At 43.7% G+C, this 18,944-nt stretch overlaps 1 long non-coding RNA gene across 1 annotated transcript in view; it reads left to right on the top strand.

The window, feature by feature from the left end:
- The window catches only part of LOC133263654 (uncharacterized), a 57,965-nt gene that overhangs the window by 26,903 nt on the left and 12,118 nt on the right, over window positions 1-18,944 (top strand). Inside the window, exon 2 of the long non-coding RNA XR_009741515.1 lies at window positions 14,021-14,221. This is a non-coding gene — a long non-coding RNA (uncharacterized LOC133263654). The remainder of the gene's footprint in view (window positions 1-14,020; window positions 14,222-18,944) is intronic.

Genomic DNA, 18,944 nt, shown 5'->3' with positions numbered 1-18,944 from the left:
CTCCAAAAGTCCTTGGTCAGAGTAAACATTACTGAGCAGCAATTAAAAACATCGATGTTATCACTGTTGTTCCCAGACTGAAAGTCAAAACCACAGCACTGCACCAGCTACTAAGAACAGGAAAAATGATTGCTACTTCTGAACCTAGGACAGGATGGTATAAACTGGCATGTTTGAAGAGTCTGGTTGGATGTCTTTCTGCCTCCCAGTTAACACAGGATTCTTGTATATCTTGTAGTAGTGAGGTAGCCTGCCATCCTTTTTCCTGAATTTCCTGTGGTGCCTGTAATAGATGTTCAATACAAGTGTTAAATATATTTGAAGAAAGTGACTGAAACAGCTTGTTTGGTGTTATCTGCAGTACTATGTAATATCCTGGTATATCTGTCCAAGTTGTGTTTGGGACCTTCAGTTTTAATACTGTAATATTTTTAAGAAGGGGAAAATGGATGAGTCGGGGAATTACAGACCAGTCAGTCTCACCTCTGTGCCTGGCAAAATCTTGGAGCAGATTCTCCTGGAAGGCATACTAAGGCACATGAAAAACAACAAGGTGCTTGTTGACAGCCAGCATGGCTTCACTAAGGGGAAATCCTGCCTGACCAATTTGGTGGCTTTCTATGATGGGCCTATGGAACTGATGGACAGGGGTAGAGCAGTTGATGTCATCTACCTAGACTTGTGCAAAGCATTCGACACTGTCCCACACAACATCCTTGTGTCTCTAAATTGGAGAGACATCAATTTGATGGAGAAACTACTCAGTGGATAAAGAGCAGACTGGATGGCCACATGCAATGAGTTGTGGTCAATGGCTCAATGTCCAGTTGGAGACTGGTAGCGAGTGGTGTCCCTCAGGGTTTGGTGTTGGGACTGCTTCTGTTCAACATCTTTGTCGGTGACATGGACAGTGGGATTGAGTGCACTCTCAGCATGTTTGCCGACAACACCAACTTACGTGGTTCAGTTGATACACTGGAGGGAAGGTATGCTATCCAGAGGGAACTTGACACACTTGAGAGTTGTGCCAATGCCAGCCTTATGAAGTTCCACCAAGTCAAGTGCAAGGTCTTACACCTGGGTCAGAGCAACCCCAGGCACAGCTACAGGTTGGGCAGAGAAGAGATTCAGAGCAGCCCTGCGGAGAAGGGTTTGGGGGTGTCGGTCGATGAGAAACTGAAAACATGAGCTGGCCTCAGTGTGCACTGGCAGCCTAGAAAGCCAACCGTATCCTGGGCTGCATCAAAAGGAGCGTGACCAGCAGGTCGAAGGCAGTGATCCTGCTCCTTTACTCTGCTCTCGTGAGATCTCACATGGAGTATTGTGTGCAATTCTGGTGTTCTCAACATAAGAAGGACATCGAGCTGTTGGAGCAAGTCTGGAAGGGGGCCACAAAGATTAGAGGGCTTGACCACCTCCTGTATGAAGACAGGCTGAGAAAGTTGGGGGTGTTCAGCCTGGAGAAGAGAAGGCTACTTGGAGACCTCATAGCAACCTTCCAGTATCTGAAGGGGGCCTACAAGGATGCTGGGGAGGGACTCTTCATTAGGGACTGTAGTGATAGGACAAGGGGTAACAGGTTAAAACTTAAACAGGAGAAGTCTAGGTCAGATCTAAGGAACAATTTCCTTACTGTGAGGGTGGTGAGGCACTGGAATGGGTTGCCCAAAGAGGTTGTGAATGCTCCACCCCTGTCAATGTTGGACAGAGCCTTGGGTGACGTGGTTTAGTGGGAGGTGTCCCTGCCCATGGCAGGGGGCTTGAAACGAGATGATCTTATGGATATTTCCAGCCCTAAATATTCTATGATGCTATGCTAGCCAGGTCTTTCAGATGAAACTAAAATAAAAGCAGTGCCATACAGTGACAGGATGACCTTCCAAGCACTCTGGCCTACTTGAGGCATTACCTTGTCCTGGTTTGTTAGTGACATCTTAGTTCTTATATAAATTTTGCATAGTTATATTGATGTATTTTCTTAGACTTTCATACCTAAACCAAAACTTCTCAAGGAAGCATAAGATTCATGATGCTGAGTAACTGCTGACCTCTTGGATACATTGCTTGCAAGCTTTTACTATTTCAGGTAATTCTGAATGTCCTGGGTTCAGCAGTAGCAGTCATTTTTCTCATTCTTGGTAGCTGGTGAGTGCTGTGTTTTGTTTTTCGGCCTGAAAACAGAGCTGATAACACCAGTGTTTTGGTCCGGCCAAGGACTTTGTGAGCCTCATGCTCTGCCAGGGTGGAGGGCAAACCGGGAAGAAGCAGAGACAGGACACCTGACCCAAACTGACCAAAGAGGTATTCCATATCACAGCACGTCATGCCCAGGATGTAACTGAGAGTTACCTGGAAGGGCTGGTACACTGCAGGGTTGTAGGAGGTATTGGTGCTCGGTTGGTCGGGGGGCTGAGTTATTGGTTGGTGGGTGGTGAGGTGCTGTATTCGCTTCTCTTGCTATTTCCTTTATCATTATTATTATTGGTGGTAGCAGTAGTGATTTGTGTTATACCTTAGTTGCTAAACTGTTCTTATCTCAACCCATGGGAGTTGCATTCTTTTTGATTCTCCTCTCCGTCCCTCCAGGAGTAGGGGGAAAGAAAGAAAGAGGGAGGAAAGGGGGGGGAGTGAGTGAACAAGCTGTCTGGCTGGGTTTAAACCACCACAGTTCTTTTTTTTGGCGCCCAATGTGGGGCACGAGGGGTTGAAATAACGACAGATCTGACCGGATTAATAGTCACTCATCACAATGCTGATTTGTTGGCTCTCAGAGTTGTTTCTCTTGATCTCACAGTTTCATAATGTTGTAACTTACTTAGAGCTGGTATTTGCTGTGTTAGTGTTTATCAAGTGTGGGGCTTGGGCTAAGGTTCTTGTCTCACTGTAATTTATGGCAATGACTTGTAATACGGGCGGGCTCCAGCAGCAGGGTGGGATGGACGTGGCCGTGGACTTGTACCTGGCCGTCCGGCTGCTCTTCACCGTCCTGGCCCTCATCCTCGCCTCCGGTTTCGCGAGGCCGGGGAGAGCCGAGGGGGAGTGGCCCCGGGAGCAGGCGGCAGCCGAAGCGGCCCGGGAGAGTGGCCCCGGGGACCAGCGGGAGCGGGGCCGGAGGCCGCGAGGGGACGGCTGCCGGTGGAGGAGGTCGGGGCGGTCGAGGAGAGCAAGGAGACGGCTGCCGAGCAGCGGGAGAAGGCGGCGGAGGAGCCGAGCCCCGCGGAGGAGCCCAGCCCCGCGGCAGAGCCCAGCCCCGCGACGGCCGAGAGCATTCCCCGGAAGCCGCCCTCCGAGCCCCAGGAGGATGCAGGAGACCACGCAGCATTTCCCAGCAAGGCAGAGGAGGAAGAGCTGGACTCAGGAAAAGAGAAGCTGGTGGTGGGAGAGCCGGCAAGCACAGCAGCTACACCCGCCCCAGTGACAAGTACAGCAGCATCGTTTGAGAGTTCTGAAGGTTTTGAATGGCCTTTGGGTATCCTTGGGACCTGCCTGCTGATTGTGATGGGGATCAGCGTGTTGGCACACATACAGACTGTGTTTTACCCACGACCATTTTGTCTGATCTTGAAAGTTAAGCAGAGTCAGGTTTGGGTCTTCTCTGGGGTTAGACGACAATATAGGAGGACCAGGAGATTTTCCCCAAGGCTGGAGAGTCATGAGTGGCAGGGTGTGTGGGACAGTATGGGCAAGTATCTAGTCCACTGGGCCCCTCCAGTGCTTTGGAAGTGTCGGAGATGGAAAGCAGCTGTATGGAGTCCGCAGCAGCAAGCTGCAGAAACTGCTGAAACTGCTGAAACTGCTGAAACTGCAGAAACTGCTGAAGTGAATTATTTTGAGCCTGGTGGGCCCATAACACTTCAGGCCATCAGAGAAGAGATGCAACATAGAGATGGACTCATGATTGAGGGGTGGACTTAGCAATGGACACTATTGCCCAGATTATTCATGAGTGTGAGCACTGCACACAGTCTCTCCTGCTCTGAAAGATTGTTACAAGAGATGGAGCCTGACATCATGGACCAGATGGACTCAGCAGCTTTATAGGGACTGGTCCATGCACTAAGAGTGCATTGAGATAAAAGTGATGGTATATTGAAAATGTGGAATCTGAGCATGACGTGAATGGTATGGAATAGGGGGTGGATAATGTCCTGGGTTCAGCAGTAGCAGTCATTTTTCTCATTCTTGGTAGCTGGTGAGTGCTGTGTTTTGACTTTTGGCCTGGAAACAGAGCTGATAACACCAATGTTTTGGTCCGACCAGGGACTTTGTGAGCCTCATGCTCTGCCAGGGAGGAGGGCAAACCGTGAGGAAGCAGAGACAGGACACCTGACCCAAACTGACCAAAGAGGTATTCCATACCACAGCACGTCATGCCCAGGATGTAACTGAGAGTTACCTGGAAGGGCTGGTACACTGCAGGGTTGTAGGAAGTATCAGTCAGTGCTCAGTTGGTCGGGGGGGGCTGAGTTATTGGTTGGTGGGTAGTGAGGTGCTGTATTCGCTTCTCTTGTTATTTCCTTTATCATTATTGGTGGTAGCAGTAGTGATTTGTGTTATACCTTAGTTGCTAAACTGTTCTTATCTCAACCCATGGGAGTTGCATTCTTTTTGATTCTCCTCTCCATCCCACCGGGAGTAGGGGAGGGGCAAGAAGGGGGGGAGTGAGTGAACGAGCTGTCTGGCTGGGTTTAAACCATGACTGTGGTTTTGGGCTGTCTTGATTGCTTTTGCAACTGACTGCTAAATTATTTTTTATATACATGTTTATTTTACCAGTATGAAATGGTATCAGTCTCAACTGAGTAACGTATCTACTTTTTCCTTTTTCTCTTTATTTTCTTTACATCGCTTCAAGGGAATGTGATAAGAATTAGGTCAAATGCTATAACTACAAACAGTTATGGAGAAAATGAAATTTTACTGCTGATAGTGAGGAAGACATGGTATTTTGTATGATGATTGTGAAATTTTTTATTTTTTTTTCCCCAAATGAAGTTGCTGGTACAATAATTAAAGTACAATGTAACTCTAGCAGACTGGGTCACTGAAGTGTGTACAGTGGGGTGGAATGAATTAAAGTGAAAATTTGCAGCCATCTTTTAAAGCTCTAGTACAAGAAACTCTTATGTTGACTTTTATGTAAATAAATCACTGTCTTGGAACCTTGAAATGTTTGGGCTTTGGATTTTGTAATGACATTTCACATCCCATAAGGGCTTTAGTGCCTTTGTAAATCAGCCCCGAAGTCTGTGGTGATGAAATAAAATTATGGGGTTTGGGTTTCTTGTCGCCTACTTTGCTGTCTTGCCTGCAAAGTTTGTTCTGGGTTTGCTATTAATATCCACAGCTACGCATTCAGCATAACATTTGAGATTAAATGAGGAACATAGGCTTACCCTTTTCTGCAAGACTGAGAAACTACAATTGATTCTGTGTATAATATCTGGTTGATGATGTGTTCTAACTTATGTGTATATCATATTTTTCCTATGTAGTTTTTAGAAGAACAGAGAAGCTGCGTTCTGTTTTCCTGCAGTAAGTGAATTTTTTTAAATATGTGGCTAAAGACACAAGCATGGGCATCTGTTAGAAGCACCTGAGCCATTTTCTAGTGTTAAGATAATTGATAATTACCTGTCTTGGTTTAAACCCAGTCAGCTACAGAGTTTCTACTCCCCAACCTCTTTCTTTCCTTCCAAGCGCACCACCACACCCCCCCTTCCCCCCCTCCCCCACTCCCGGAGGGATGGGGCGGAGAATCGAAAGAATGTAACTTCTGCCACGTAAGTGCAAGTTCCCCACAATTGAAGCATCTGAGCTTGAACTCAGAATTGCTTGTTTATCTCATTCTAAATCATTGCTTGTTTATCTCATTCTAATCGTTCTGTCTCTTTCTAACTCATTCTTCCTTGAGGACCTTCCCAAAGTAAAAATTAAAAAAAAAAAAAAATTCAACAGGCTGCAGTAGAAACATGTTTTTGCTAATTATAAAATAAAGCTAAAGGGGGCTGACTCCCTTTAGATTTAGATTCTTTCTCATGGTAATGTTATGAAAGGTGACGTTTTTTCACTAATCTGAAAGGCATTTTAACATTTGTTTTCATTTGGCTTAGCAGAAAGAAATTGTTACAGCAGCTTTAAGCATGTTCTAACCCACAAAATTTCTAACCAGGTACTATTCAGGGCAAATTATTCTGTACAGTTGTAAAAAGGCTTCTACACCTAAGGAATGTGCAGAAGTTTCCTGTGATTTCAGAGCTTCTATTGTGGCATTTGGAAAGCATAAAGACAGTCTGGTTATGTGAATAGAAAAAATGGTGAAGCTGTAAGAAAGGGGATCTTAGACCATTTGGAATAAGTAAGCCCAAACTGTGATGATAGAAACAAACAAATGGGGGCGGTGGGAGTAAGGAAAGCCAACTAAAAAGAAACCCAAGCCAAACTGAAATACTTTAAAAGGTTAGAGAACAGTAAAGAAACAGTTTACAGGCATGGTACATCAGAGCACTGAAGAATGAACAAGAATGGAGGAAGAAATGCTTTAAACTTGAAGGAGAAACATTTTTTCATTTCCCAAGTTCAATGTTAGACTCTGAGCGTGTTTCTCCACCAGTGCAGAACTAGAGAGCATCATCAGGCAGAACACTTACTCTTATACATGCAGCACTCTTTGATGTGGTGAAAATGAGTTATCTAGAGTTTTAAAATGTTTTTTTTTCTATTTATTCACTTTTCCACTAAGCTGATTAGGGAAAGAGCAAGAGCTACTGTAACATGCAGCTTCCGTGTGCACTTGAAAACCAGCTGCTCTGTCTGCAGGGAATGCAAAAAGGGTTAGGTCGTGGTCTAGCCTAATGCTCTGCTGTTCTAAGTGTAGAAGAGGCAGAGCATGAGGAAGACTTACAGAGGTAAGAGTTCAGGTGAAGAAAAAAGTAGTTCCATGCTTTGGAATGAAATAAAGGATTTCATTTATTCATCATTCTAAAGGAAGGTATCTTCCCTGATGACTTGAATCACTGTTCAGTTGTGCAAGCAGTGGCTTTAATATTGTAGACAGGCTTCTAGGTTTCTATAGGAAAGACACTGCCCAGCTCAGTAGTGTCCAGCTCAGAAAACAGTTCAGCAGCCAGAAAAGCACAAGTTGCAATGTACAGTGTAATTTGGTTCCAGAGCACTAATAAACTTGGAGGTTTATGAGAAACCTAGAGGAGCTGCTGTAATAAAAGGGACTCTTAAGGTCAATGTTTTATTACTTTAAGAAAATGTGGAGAGCTCCTTTCTTCAGGTTATACGGTTGGGGAAAAAAAAAACAACTTCATCAGACTAGCTTATGCAAATATCCACGGATATTTTGCTGCAGAATCACTTTCCTCAGTAATAAGGGGAAGTTATTTAGCCATCATCAGTAAATAGTGCAGTTTAGAAAACTTGATGCTTTTCTTGACAGTTTAATCTCTTTCTATATCCCAGAAAGCAAATAGCATCATGATTTTTCTCAAAGTATTAGTGCAAATTTTTTTAAACTCCCACCACCAAGCCATATAAATAGGTGTTAAGGCCTTTAGTGATGGTTCAACTGTTAGAGCTCTAATGTGATTTTTTTTTTCTGTCAAAATGCTTTTCATATTATATTATGATTATATGAGTTTCTATGCCACATATGGGATTTTTAACTGTCAAAGTTTTTTCAGACCTTTTTTTGTAGTCAGAGTGCATATGCAACTGTCTCTTTAAAGACCATTTCACCAGAAACTGAATGTTGTGGGGTGCATCTTTAACTGAAGATTTAGGACTGAGCTAATTGTGGTTGTGGACTGTTGCAGAATGACTCTAAGAGCAGAACCATAGAGTTCTGGAGGACTGTGCAAGCAAGGCAGGGGGTGGCCCCCACAGGTAGCCAGAGACCGGACATGGGAGGAGAATGTGGAGGAAGCTGGGGGGGCTAACCAATACTGTTATGCCAAGAAGGAGTGGCTGAATACTACTCCTATATATGTGTGAACTGCGTCACAAGTAAAGTAGAAGTTGCTTATCACCCATATTGGGTTGGCCTGACTGCTTCTCCTCGCCGCTTACAAATGGCGCCCGAACAGGGACGCGGACTACAGGGCCCTGGTCGCTGGGGACCCGGATTACAGGGCTCCGACTAGCGGGGACCCGGATTACAGGGCCCCGACTAGCGGGGACCCGGAATACAGGGCCCCGACTAGCGGGGACCCGGAATACAGGGCCCCGACTAGCGGGGACCCGGAATACAGGGCCCCGACTAGCGGGGACCCGGGATACAGGGCCCCGGCCGGCGGGACCCGGGATACAGGGCTCCGACTAGCGGGGACCCGGGATACAGGGCCCCGGCCGACGGGGACCCGGAATACAGGGCCCCGGTTTAACGGGGACCCGGATACAGGGCCCCGGCCGACGGGGACCCGGATACAGGGCCCCGGCCGACGGGGACCCGGAATACAGAGCCCCGGTTTAACAGGGACCCGGATACAGGGCCCCGGTCGACGGGGACCCGGAATACAGGGCCCCGGTCGACGGGGACCCGGAATACAGGGCCCCGGTCGACGGGGACCCGGAATACAGGGCCCCGGTCGACGGGGACCCGGAATACAGGGCCCCGGTCGACGGGGACCCGGAATACAGGGCCCCGGTCGACGGGGACCCGGAATACAGGGCCCCGGTCGACGGGGACCCGGATACAGGGCCCCGACTAGCGGGGACCCGGATACAGGGCCCCGGCCGACGGGGACCCGGAATACAGAGCCCCGGTTTAACAGGGACCCGGATACAGGGCCCCGGTCGATGGGGACCCGGGATACAGGGCCCCGGTCGACGGGGACCCGGAATACAGGGCCCCGACTAGCGGGGACCCGGGATACAGGGTCCCGGTCGACGGGGACCCGGAACGGCGAGTGAGCGGCGCCGGCGGCAGCGGCCGGGAAGCGCGGGCAATGCTGCTGCGGTGGCGTGACGGACCCGGGTGCTTCGACTAACCGAAAGAATCCGCCGCTGGGGCGAACCAGACACTGCTGCGTCGGGAGGCCGATCCGGAGACCGAGGTTACAGGACGACCCAGAAGAAGACGATCCGGAAAAGGCTGGCCATGAAAATGGACCGAGAGGTAGCCCTGGACTTATTACAGTGCTTCTTATAAAAGCGGGGAACTGAGCCCTGAACTTTTTACAGTGCTTTTTATAAAAGCGGGGAATTGAGCCTAAACTCTAAAGCAGCTAGCAGGTCTAGTGGCTGGGGAAGGCTAAGAGATATTTTTTGCAGATCCTAATACAATATTTGAGGAGAGTGAGTGGCGAAAGTTTGGTGATGAACTATTTGACTCAGTGCTTAATGATTATAAAAAGGCAAAGAAACTCGGTAAACCACGGAGGGAAGTAATGAACTGTATAAAAAGATACAAGGCAGAAAAGAAAACTGCCGCGGTAGCAAAGGAGAAACTAGGAACAGACGTCCCCGGTCGGTTGAAACCGGGGGAAGATTACAACTTGTTCCCCCCCCCCGAACTCGCGGGAGCACAGGGTTTCCCACCCCCCCACCCCGCACCCCCCCCACCCCGCACCCCCCCCTTCTTTTTCTCCCCCTCCATCAGAAGGTGCCGCGGAGGAGGTGTAACCCCCTGCTCCTCCACCACCCCAGTTCCGAAAGTAGGGACTTTGAAAAGGACAGAGAAAGTATATTAGAAGGTATACGCATGATAAATGTCGAGAAATCCGAAAGAAAAAAGGCGGTGCCTCGGCGCCGGATCGATTGCGGCGCCACTGTGAAGCACGCAGTAGAAAATAGTGATCATGCGCGAGCGGGAGATTTAAAGGAACCGCGAGCCTTTCCAACCCACTATGCCTTAGAGTGAAAAAATTTTTAACTCAGTCACGGAGGAGCCACGTCTGCAGATGGCTACATACCGAACGAGATACATCTGATAAGAAAGACACAGCTGCGAGCAACGGAGACCCCGAGTTCGGCGCAGGATCAGCCCCCGAGTCCCCTGAATCCGAGCTAGATTTATATCCTCTGCTTCCAGACCCTGACTCTTTTGTCTCCCGGGTGGGTCTGCTCAGACTTACTGGCCCTGGAGACGCTCAGTTGTAACAATGGATAATCAAAGAGGTGAACATTACTGGGGAATTTTCTGCAATGGGCATCTTTGCATATCCTGTGTTTACTACACAGCAGGGGGCTAAAGAGTGGGAAGCTCTTGATCTCAAAATAGTTAAGGAGGCCTGACAAACAGTGACCACATATGCGTTAAAATCCTCTTATACTCAAGCTGTATATGATTTTTTTCTTGCAATTGACAGGGGGAGCCCATACAGTTTCTCTGTGATACTCATGTACTAGAAGTTGGTAAATATAAGTATGTCCAGGTTTCTATCAACCCTTGGAGACCTCTGTAGATACTGCTGGCCACTTCTTCCAGCACAGGCTGGCCACCTGTGTCGGAATGAGTGTGCATTTTGGTCAGTATAAAAGCCCAAGCCTCATACGATGTGGGTGAGGCAGAGCCTCTGCGGGGTGCCTGCTAAGGTTGAGCCTGCCACCTCACACTGCAATGATGCTTCTCGGAGCTGGTTTGCTGTTAGTCTCCACAGGGTCCTTGTGCCACATTCTGTACGTGGAACTGTAGTGGGAATAATGATAGCTTTTGCAGAGACAAAAAAAAAAAAAAAAAAAAGAGGGGGTTGAGAGAGAGTAATGATGTTACATTTAACTTTAACCTGTCTACTTCTGAAGAACTGATAACCTGGGGGAGGGGGTATATTTGTGCCCTCCTGCCTACAGTTCCATGGCGACTGTCTGCAAAGTTTGTGAAGCCCTGCCATGAGCTGGACAGACGAATGCATAAACCTGATGCCTCAGCTGCAGGAGCTGACCGTGATTACCCCAAGCAGAAAGAGATGGAGGAAGAGAAAGAACAAATAACTGCAAAACATCACTTGGGGGCAACTGGAAAGTAACATCCTGAATATGTGTGCTTGTAAAGTAGCTGTATTAGAGGTTGTGATTTTGTGTATAAAACCACCTGTATTTACTAGCTAGTTGCTAATAAGAAACTGCACCTTGTATTGTATAGATTTGTCACTTGTAAAAGAGATGTTAGAGTATGGAAATTTGCAGTAGCTGCTAGAAAATGCTAAGGCAAAAGCTAGAAAAATTTTAATACAATGGTAGTGTTATAAAGCAGGTGATGGAACAAATTAAGAGGGGGGAGAATTCCACTGGTAAGAAATTTCTTTGGCTAGTCCTTCACTGCCATCAGCATCTTCAACATGCTGCTGCACCCTGTAATAGTTACTCTGCTAATGTAAATGTGTGTGTGCCTTGCTGTAGTAGCGATTTGTTACTGGATAAAACAAAAGGGGGAAGATGTGGAGACAGTGTTCTCACAGGAGAATGCATAATTGGTACATAAACTTTGAATAGTCCTGAAAGATACAGCAAGGCCATGAGAGGCCTGAAGAAGCTTAAGCAAGCAAGATAAGAGACTGGAATTCACCAAGTTAATGAGAACTGTGGACTGTTGGCAAGCTTTCAAGGTTCTCACACCTGTGTTTAACCAATTATATGTTAGTCACTAAGGGTCTTCAAAACATGTATCCAATCATAATATGCCAAATCACTGTAAGTGCTTCAGCCGGGGCCTTGGCTCAACTAAGCAGACTGGGTTGCTGAGTTGCTAAGCAGACAATTCTACATCGAAGGCAATTTCTGATTTGTTTTAATGTTGACTCTGTAAGACATGCAACACTGCAGAACCTTTTGTTGTTGGAACAGGGACATGGATGTGAAGAGTTTGATGGAATGTGTTGTATGAGTCTCTCTGATTATGTTAATTCGATGCACTCACAGCTGAGAACCCTGGCTCAGCTTACCCAGCAATAGTAAATGAGCAATATCCTAAGAATAACTAGATGGTTGTCTTCACGGGACATTACAGGTTGAGTCAAACACTTCGGTTTAAAAGTATTGCACTTATGTATCATTGTTAGGCTAATCATCGTAGCTATTAGACTTGTTTATAGTTGTGTGATAAAACAGGTGAACAGAATAACCCATAATGCCTTGCTTGCACAAAGAAAAAGGGGGGAATTGTTGCAGAATGACTCTAAGAGCAGGACCATAGAGTTCTGGAGGACTGTGCAAGCAAGGCAGGGGGTGGCCCCCACAGGTAGCCAGAGACCGGACATGGGAGGAGAATGTGGAGGAAGCTGTGGGGGCTAACCAATACTGTTATGCCAAGAAAAAGTGGCTGAATACCACTCCTATATATGTGTGAACTGCGTCACAAATAAGGTAGAAGTTGCTTATCGCCCATATTGGGTTGGCCTGTCTGCTTCTCCTTGCCGCTTACAGTGGACTACTTGAGACAGTCTCTTTAGACATGAAAATCCTGGGTAACTTTGGTCTGTAGTCTTAATTTCAGTGTCTCTGTTCTATAAGACTGCTATGCCTGACTTGTATAAAACAGCAACAAAAAAAAAAAAGAAATGTAATAGCTGTTGCAGTTAAATGACAGAAAAGTAGTAGTTCCAATGCAAATATTAAATATTTCCTATGGTATGATAGCTTGGTGAGACTCATGCTTTTGCTGCCCTGTTAAATAACAATAGCTGTTTGTGTTGAGGCTTCTGAGATTCAGATCCTCTGCAGCCTTTATTAGCTGTATTTCATGAACTTTTATAAACCTCTTGCCTTCAACAACAGCAAATGAAACTCTACCACAATGTCTCCCTCTAGGCCACAGACAACTCCAAGTTCCAGCAATTCAATGTTGGAGGTGGATTGCAGAAAAATTATTCTGTCATGTGTCAGTAGCTACAATATATCAACCAGTAATACTTATTGTGAAAGAAGTACTTGCTGTGAAAGAAGTGGGGATACTTTCAATTACTGCCAGCTGCTTAATTATGCATGGTGTGTGAAGCTGTGCAGCTCATTGTGGTGTACAAAGCACTGCTTCATGTTTGGCTCTGAACCCTGGGTTTGCCTCAGGCACATGGGACCAGAAACAGAACCTGAAGATTCGTGGTCTTTTGTCAAAGAATGTACAATGCGTGATAAATTTGGCTCTATAGAAAAGGTTAAACTGAGAGGTTAAAAAAAGTATACCTTCTGTGTTTGTGTATAGTATGTGTTTGTGTACAACAGAGCTGAAGCTGAGTGGAGCACAGCAACCACAAGCCCTGAAACTTAGCTTTCTTCTGAATAAAGTTAGTATTATCTTGCTAAAAACAAAACAATATCTGACCATTCCAGGCAGTTTGATGTAGTAGCTCATAGGATGAGAATGATAGCTGGATTATATCTAATAGTCTAATGTGTGGGCCTTGCACATAGAGCGTCTAATGGTTGAGAACTGATTCTGGTGACCAGGCTGAAGAGCTGTTCTCCTGATTAACCCTGCTTGAAGGAATCGCAGAAATGTTCTGGCAGTCTCAGGAGCAGTTTCATTTGTCCAAATACTTCAAAATACTTATTACTTCAGTAACTAGAAGTTTCCACCTTGTTTAATAACTCAGCAGTGAAAATAAAGGTGTTTTCCCTCTTTCAAGGCTTTGAATATACGTGCATGAATGATCATCTCAGAGACTTGACTTCAAATAGAAAGATCTCTCACTGATAAGCTTTTTACATTGTAGGCAGATGCGTAACCTTAGTGTAAGCAGATCAGTATATAAAGAGTTGGCCATAATTCTTGAGTAATGATTTTCTTGAGACTGTCTCTCTTGTTTAGGGAGGTCTTTGCTTATTCCAATTTTAGAACTGAAAAGCCCTTGCTTAATTGGTGTTACCATCACGTGTGTGGAGTTGTACTGATTTTGGCTGGGATGGAGTTAATTTTCACAGTAGCCTGTGTGTGGTGCAGTTTTGCATTTGTGATCAAAAAATTTTTGGTAACACACCAATGCCTTACCTGTTGCTGAAGAGTATCACACAGTATCACAGTATGCTAGAGATTGGAAGGGACCTCGAAAGATCATCTAGTCCCATCCCCCTGCCGGAGTGTTTGAATGGCATCAAGGAGAGGGTGGAAAAGAGGCTGGGAGAGCAAGTGACAAGAGAGCAAGACACAGCAAGAGAGCTAACCCAAGGTGACCAAAGGGCTATGCCACAGACCATCATACGCTCAGCAGTAAAGCTGCGGTTGGGAGTTCGCCAGGGTTTGCTGTTGTTCAGTGACTGGCTGGGCAGCAGTTAGCTGATGGTGAGTGACTGCAATTTGAATCACTTGCTTCTTATTCTGTTGTCTTTTTCTCTTCAAGCTGTCTTTATCTCAAGCTGAGTTTTCTCACTTATGCCCTCCCAGTTTTTATCCCCCTCTTTCGGAGTAAGGAGGCATGAGCAAGTGTTGTGTAGTGTTTAGCTGCCTACCACTGTTAACCTACAACAGGTCATGGCCAGTTCACAAGAACTGCATGGATACTGAGAGCTAGAAATTACCTGATTTAGTGCTGTCAGTCCCTTAACTTCTAGTTTGCAGAATTATACAAATAGTTTCTGTGACTTATTGCACAGCTGGAAGTCAGGAGAGGACAAATATATTTCATTTTTGCTACGTAACATATGCATAGATACATGCAACAAGCTACTTTGTCAATGTCAAATTAATTGTCCAATAATATTGAACTTAAATCTTGCTGTAAACTTGGATGTTTCCTTGCACATAATACATTATGTACTAAACCATACCTGCTACTGCAAAACCATACACGCTACAGCATACTATTCTATGATTCTATGAAAAGGGTTTCTAGAAAGGCTTATTCCTAACAATTTGCTTAAAAATAGATAGCAAGAGATTTCCCCTTTACTTGTATTGCTTCAGGTATTATAAATGTTTTTCAGTATGTATAAACAGACTTTGCTGTTTAGTAAGTGTCGTCATATGGTGGTTATGTAGCAGAAATAGTTAAACTAGTAAATTCAAATTTTCCCTTCCTGGTCTAGATTTCAGTCAAGAAAATAACTGTAGTCTTTGCATCCAATTTCCCTGGTCATATCCTCTGTAAAGATACATACTTAAAACCTCTATGATCTTTCATCAGGATTCTCTGCAGATGACCTTACAATGACTGTTTCAATTTAAAAAAAAAATCTTCATTCAAATTAATTGTTTGGATAATAGTTTTTGCTTAAAAAAAAAAACCCAAACAAACCCAAATCATGTGTCCTAGGTATGTAAGAACTCAGAAAAAGCGTCATGACTTCCTGATATTCTGTTGGAGGGAACTGTGAAAATTGCCTGCATCTAGTTATCTAGTTTTGGTCTTTGTTTTATGCTTGGCAAATAAGAGAAATAGATCAAAATGACAAATCGTAAGAAATGCTGGGGGTGGGGGTTGCAGTTGAAAATTAGCAGTCCTACTTACTGGCAGACTATCAGATTCATCACAATATGGCAGTACAAAATAAAGTGGTTAGGCAATTGCACTTGGTGAGCAGGAGCATGGAAAGGAAGATCAGTTTAGAGGATAAAGGAGGAATAGTGGCAACTTCTTAGCAATACTCAGTGATTCAGAGATAGTTTCCTGTAAAGTAATGCCACATGACATACATTACATGTGAAATCTTACGGCTTGTATTTTAGGTTATCCTTTCAGTTCAAATGATAGAAAGCTCCGTTCTTGACAGCACCAAAAAGAAGCCCAGAAGGTGATAGGGCTTCACTTCCAGTAAGCACTTTTGCATTTGATGCTGGTGTTCATGATGAATAACCTGAAAATATTCTTAAAGATGCTGGAATGGCTTCTCTGCTGCGCTAGATTTCTACATTATTCAGTAGGTACAGAGGGACCATCAGCATACAATTTTTAATTTTCAGTCTGTCTAGCTCCACAACTCAGTGTTTTGGTTTTGTTTTTATAAAAGGGAAGACCCTCACTAAGCACAGAATGCTGCTTCTTTCTGTTTTTGTCTACTTGGTTGGGTGAGATACTTGCCCTATTTATTCACTCCTTGCTCTTTGCTTTCTTACTGAGAATTGGTGCTGCTTACAAAAACAAACACATACCTATTGCTTTCAAGTGTGTTACCTGACAGTCTGAACACATCTAGACATTTCTCAAGAAAGTAACTTGTGTTATATAGTATATACAGTAAGACATAAGTGAACTCAGGAACCCTCTTCAGACCTACAGTCTGTGTAATTCTGCTATTAAAAAAAACAAACAAACAAAAAACTCCCCCCAAAAACCCAAACCAAACACAAAATACTCATACAAAAAACCTAAATCAAATCAAAACAAGTACACCATAAAACCAAACCCTGAAAACTGGGTAAAGATGCTTTCCAAGTACTCTGCTTACTGCAGAATGCCTCTTAATATTTTTTTTGTTGTTGTTACCTTTAGACTTTGGCATGCTGTACAGAAAAACCTGCTGAGAGTAGCTGGTTGAGCTTGCTCATACTCCTTTACAAAGGAAACCTTATTCCTCAGAAAAATCTTTTTTTTTCAGAAGGTTCTGGAGCAGTGATACCATGTTGTCCTGTTTCCAGCTACTTTTTCCTAGGTAAGCCCACATGAAAGGATAATGACTGGTGGGGTGTGTAGTACTCTGCAGAAGTCCTTTTCACAGGGATCATGGAAAATGGTTGATCAGGCTAAGGCAATGGTTTCTGCGTTTTCTATGGTTTTATCTGTGATGTGAAGGTTATGGCACACTACGTGCCACACTATGGCACACTTCTCTAGGGGCTGGCTAAGTCTTATGTATATCTTCCATTCACCCAGGGAAGTTCACACAGCTGAAGAATTCAGATTATTTGATTCTGTGTGTGGGTTAGTATCATGTGCTTCTCTTCATAATGGCACTTACACAGCGTGAGTTAGGATTTGATTAATGAGAAGAGCAGCTGAGATCCTTCATGTCGCACAGCTCTATTACAAGAAAATCATCACAGCAAGTCTGGCAGAACATGCTTTGTTCATCCAAGGCTGATTATCTGAACAGCCTTACAGAAATATGTCAATGAATGCCTTAAAGCTAGGACTCATAGTCCTACAATAAAAATAGATATAAAATGCATTCATTACTTTTCATTTAAAGAGAAGTTACATTTGTTGGGATTTTTTCTCAGCTAATGTTGAATGAAAGCTGATTTTTTTCATAAGGATCACTCACTTTGCTTTATGTTTTTTAAACAATCAGAAAAGTTTTAACAGAATGTGAAAATAAATAAGCTTGAAATTCTAAGTCTAAAATCTGTTCTGAAATATTTATTCCTTTAAAATTGAGCTAATTGAAGTGATTTTCTTACAATTTTATTACATTACCACTTACTAGGTCAATGGTGGTTCTTTTGAATAATCTTTAAAAAATAAAATCTTTCAGTCTTTAATGCCAGTTTACCTGTAGTATCTCACACAGGAGCAGTAAATACATCTTATGATATGTAATAGTGGGGGCTTGTGCTCTTAAAGCACTGTGCACTTATTTCCATTGTCAATCTGAGTGTTACAAGCAAACAAAAGTTAGCATCTTTAAAAATGCAGCCTTTTAAGATCCTAAATCTGTAGATCTCACTAGTAGCCTGCTAGTTTAAAACCCCAAGATAAAGTTTGAAAACCCATATGTAGAAGAAATACTATGCTGTAAACTGATAAGCCTTCAGAAATTAATAAATTTGCTTAAATGCTTGAGGGATTTTGGTTAATCAGTGATGGCAAAACTTGGCTTTCTTGCTATAGAGATTTTATTTTTTAGCTGAACTTTGAAAAATAGAAGAAAAGAAAAATAAAATCTATATAGGTAATGTGTAGAATGAATGTAGGCAAAAGTAAAATGAATACTAAATGCAAAATTCTTATAAGCTTTGGCTTGAAGATATTAGGCTCTCATCACAGGGCCTATTAAATACAAATCCTCTGTTCAGATCTTAATCATCATTCCTAGTCCATGCAGACTTCACCCCAGTGAAGTCTACTTCTTTTGCCCGTAGCTGAAACAAAATGCAGGGTGCCTTCTTACGGGGTTTTACTATCTTTATGGGATTTCTTTCAGTAGCATATTCTGCTTTTAATGGGGCTCTGAGGTGTGAAATTCAAAGTGAAAACACATTTTAATGCAAATTAATAGCAAATGTCCAAGAATGCCAGGAATTTAGCCTTAACTTTTATTAGAACCAGCCTGTAACTGGGGAACAGATTAGTGACTTAGGCACAAGTTTGGTTTGTAGCCTGTAGATGATTCTTTTGGCACCTCACTCTATGAAAATGCTGGAGTCATCAGCCACGTTGGAGCTTGAAGTTCAGCTCAGCAATCAGCTTGCCATTGCTTGCAAAGAAAACTATTGAAAGTTGAAAATTTCAATAAAATTGAAAGCGAACTATCTATTAACCACTAAAATGAAGAAGAGCATATGCACTTTCATCACCGTGAAATAAGGACTAATAAAACAGTCATAAAACATTGAAACTCGTAGTTAAATAGATATAAACTTTCCAATTCCAGTTTTTTCTCATGAACCTAGAGAAACGTTTGATTTAATTTGCTGCCTTTATCAGTTCTGGTTTTGAATACAGGTGTTCTGATGATATTTACCAAACTCTGAAATAGGTGATCCTGGCTCCTGCCTGATAAGAGATGCTGTTTGTTGGTCAGCAATACAAATATGTACGAGTGGTGTGACAGAAAAACAAAGGAACTAGTAATGCGTTGATGTTTCCCTTTGGCTTTTTTCTCTTGTATTCTCTGAAAAGAGTATCTTTCAGTGGCAGAACTGTAGAGGGGTCAGAAGGATCATAGGTGTATCAGATGTGAGAGTAACAAAGAAGTTAAAATGAATTTAAGTGATTGAAAGACTAATTGGATTTTTATTTTTTTTAATTATTCAACCTTGATGATGAAAGGCCCAACAGAAAGAGAAGCAGCAGGAATTAGCTGAAGCGGTAGGCCTTGTAATTTCTAGGGAGAATACATATAAATCC

Source organism: Pezoporus flaviventris, unplaced genomic scaffold (assembly GCF_033815535.1).
Source record: "Pezoporus flaviventris isolate CSIRO_AGI_PZ_B2104156 unplaced genomic scaffold, CSIRO_AGI_Pfla_v1 ptg000002l, whole genome shotgun sequence".
NCBI classification, from domain to species: domain Eukaryota; kingdom Metazoa; phylum Chordata; class Aves; order Psittaciformes; family Psittacidae; genus Pezoporus; species Pezoporus flaviventris.
This window is presented reverse-complemented; position numbering and strand designations above follow the sequence as displayed.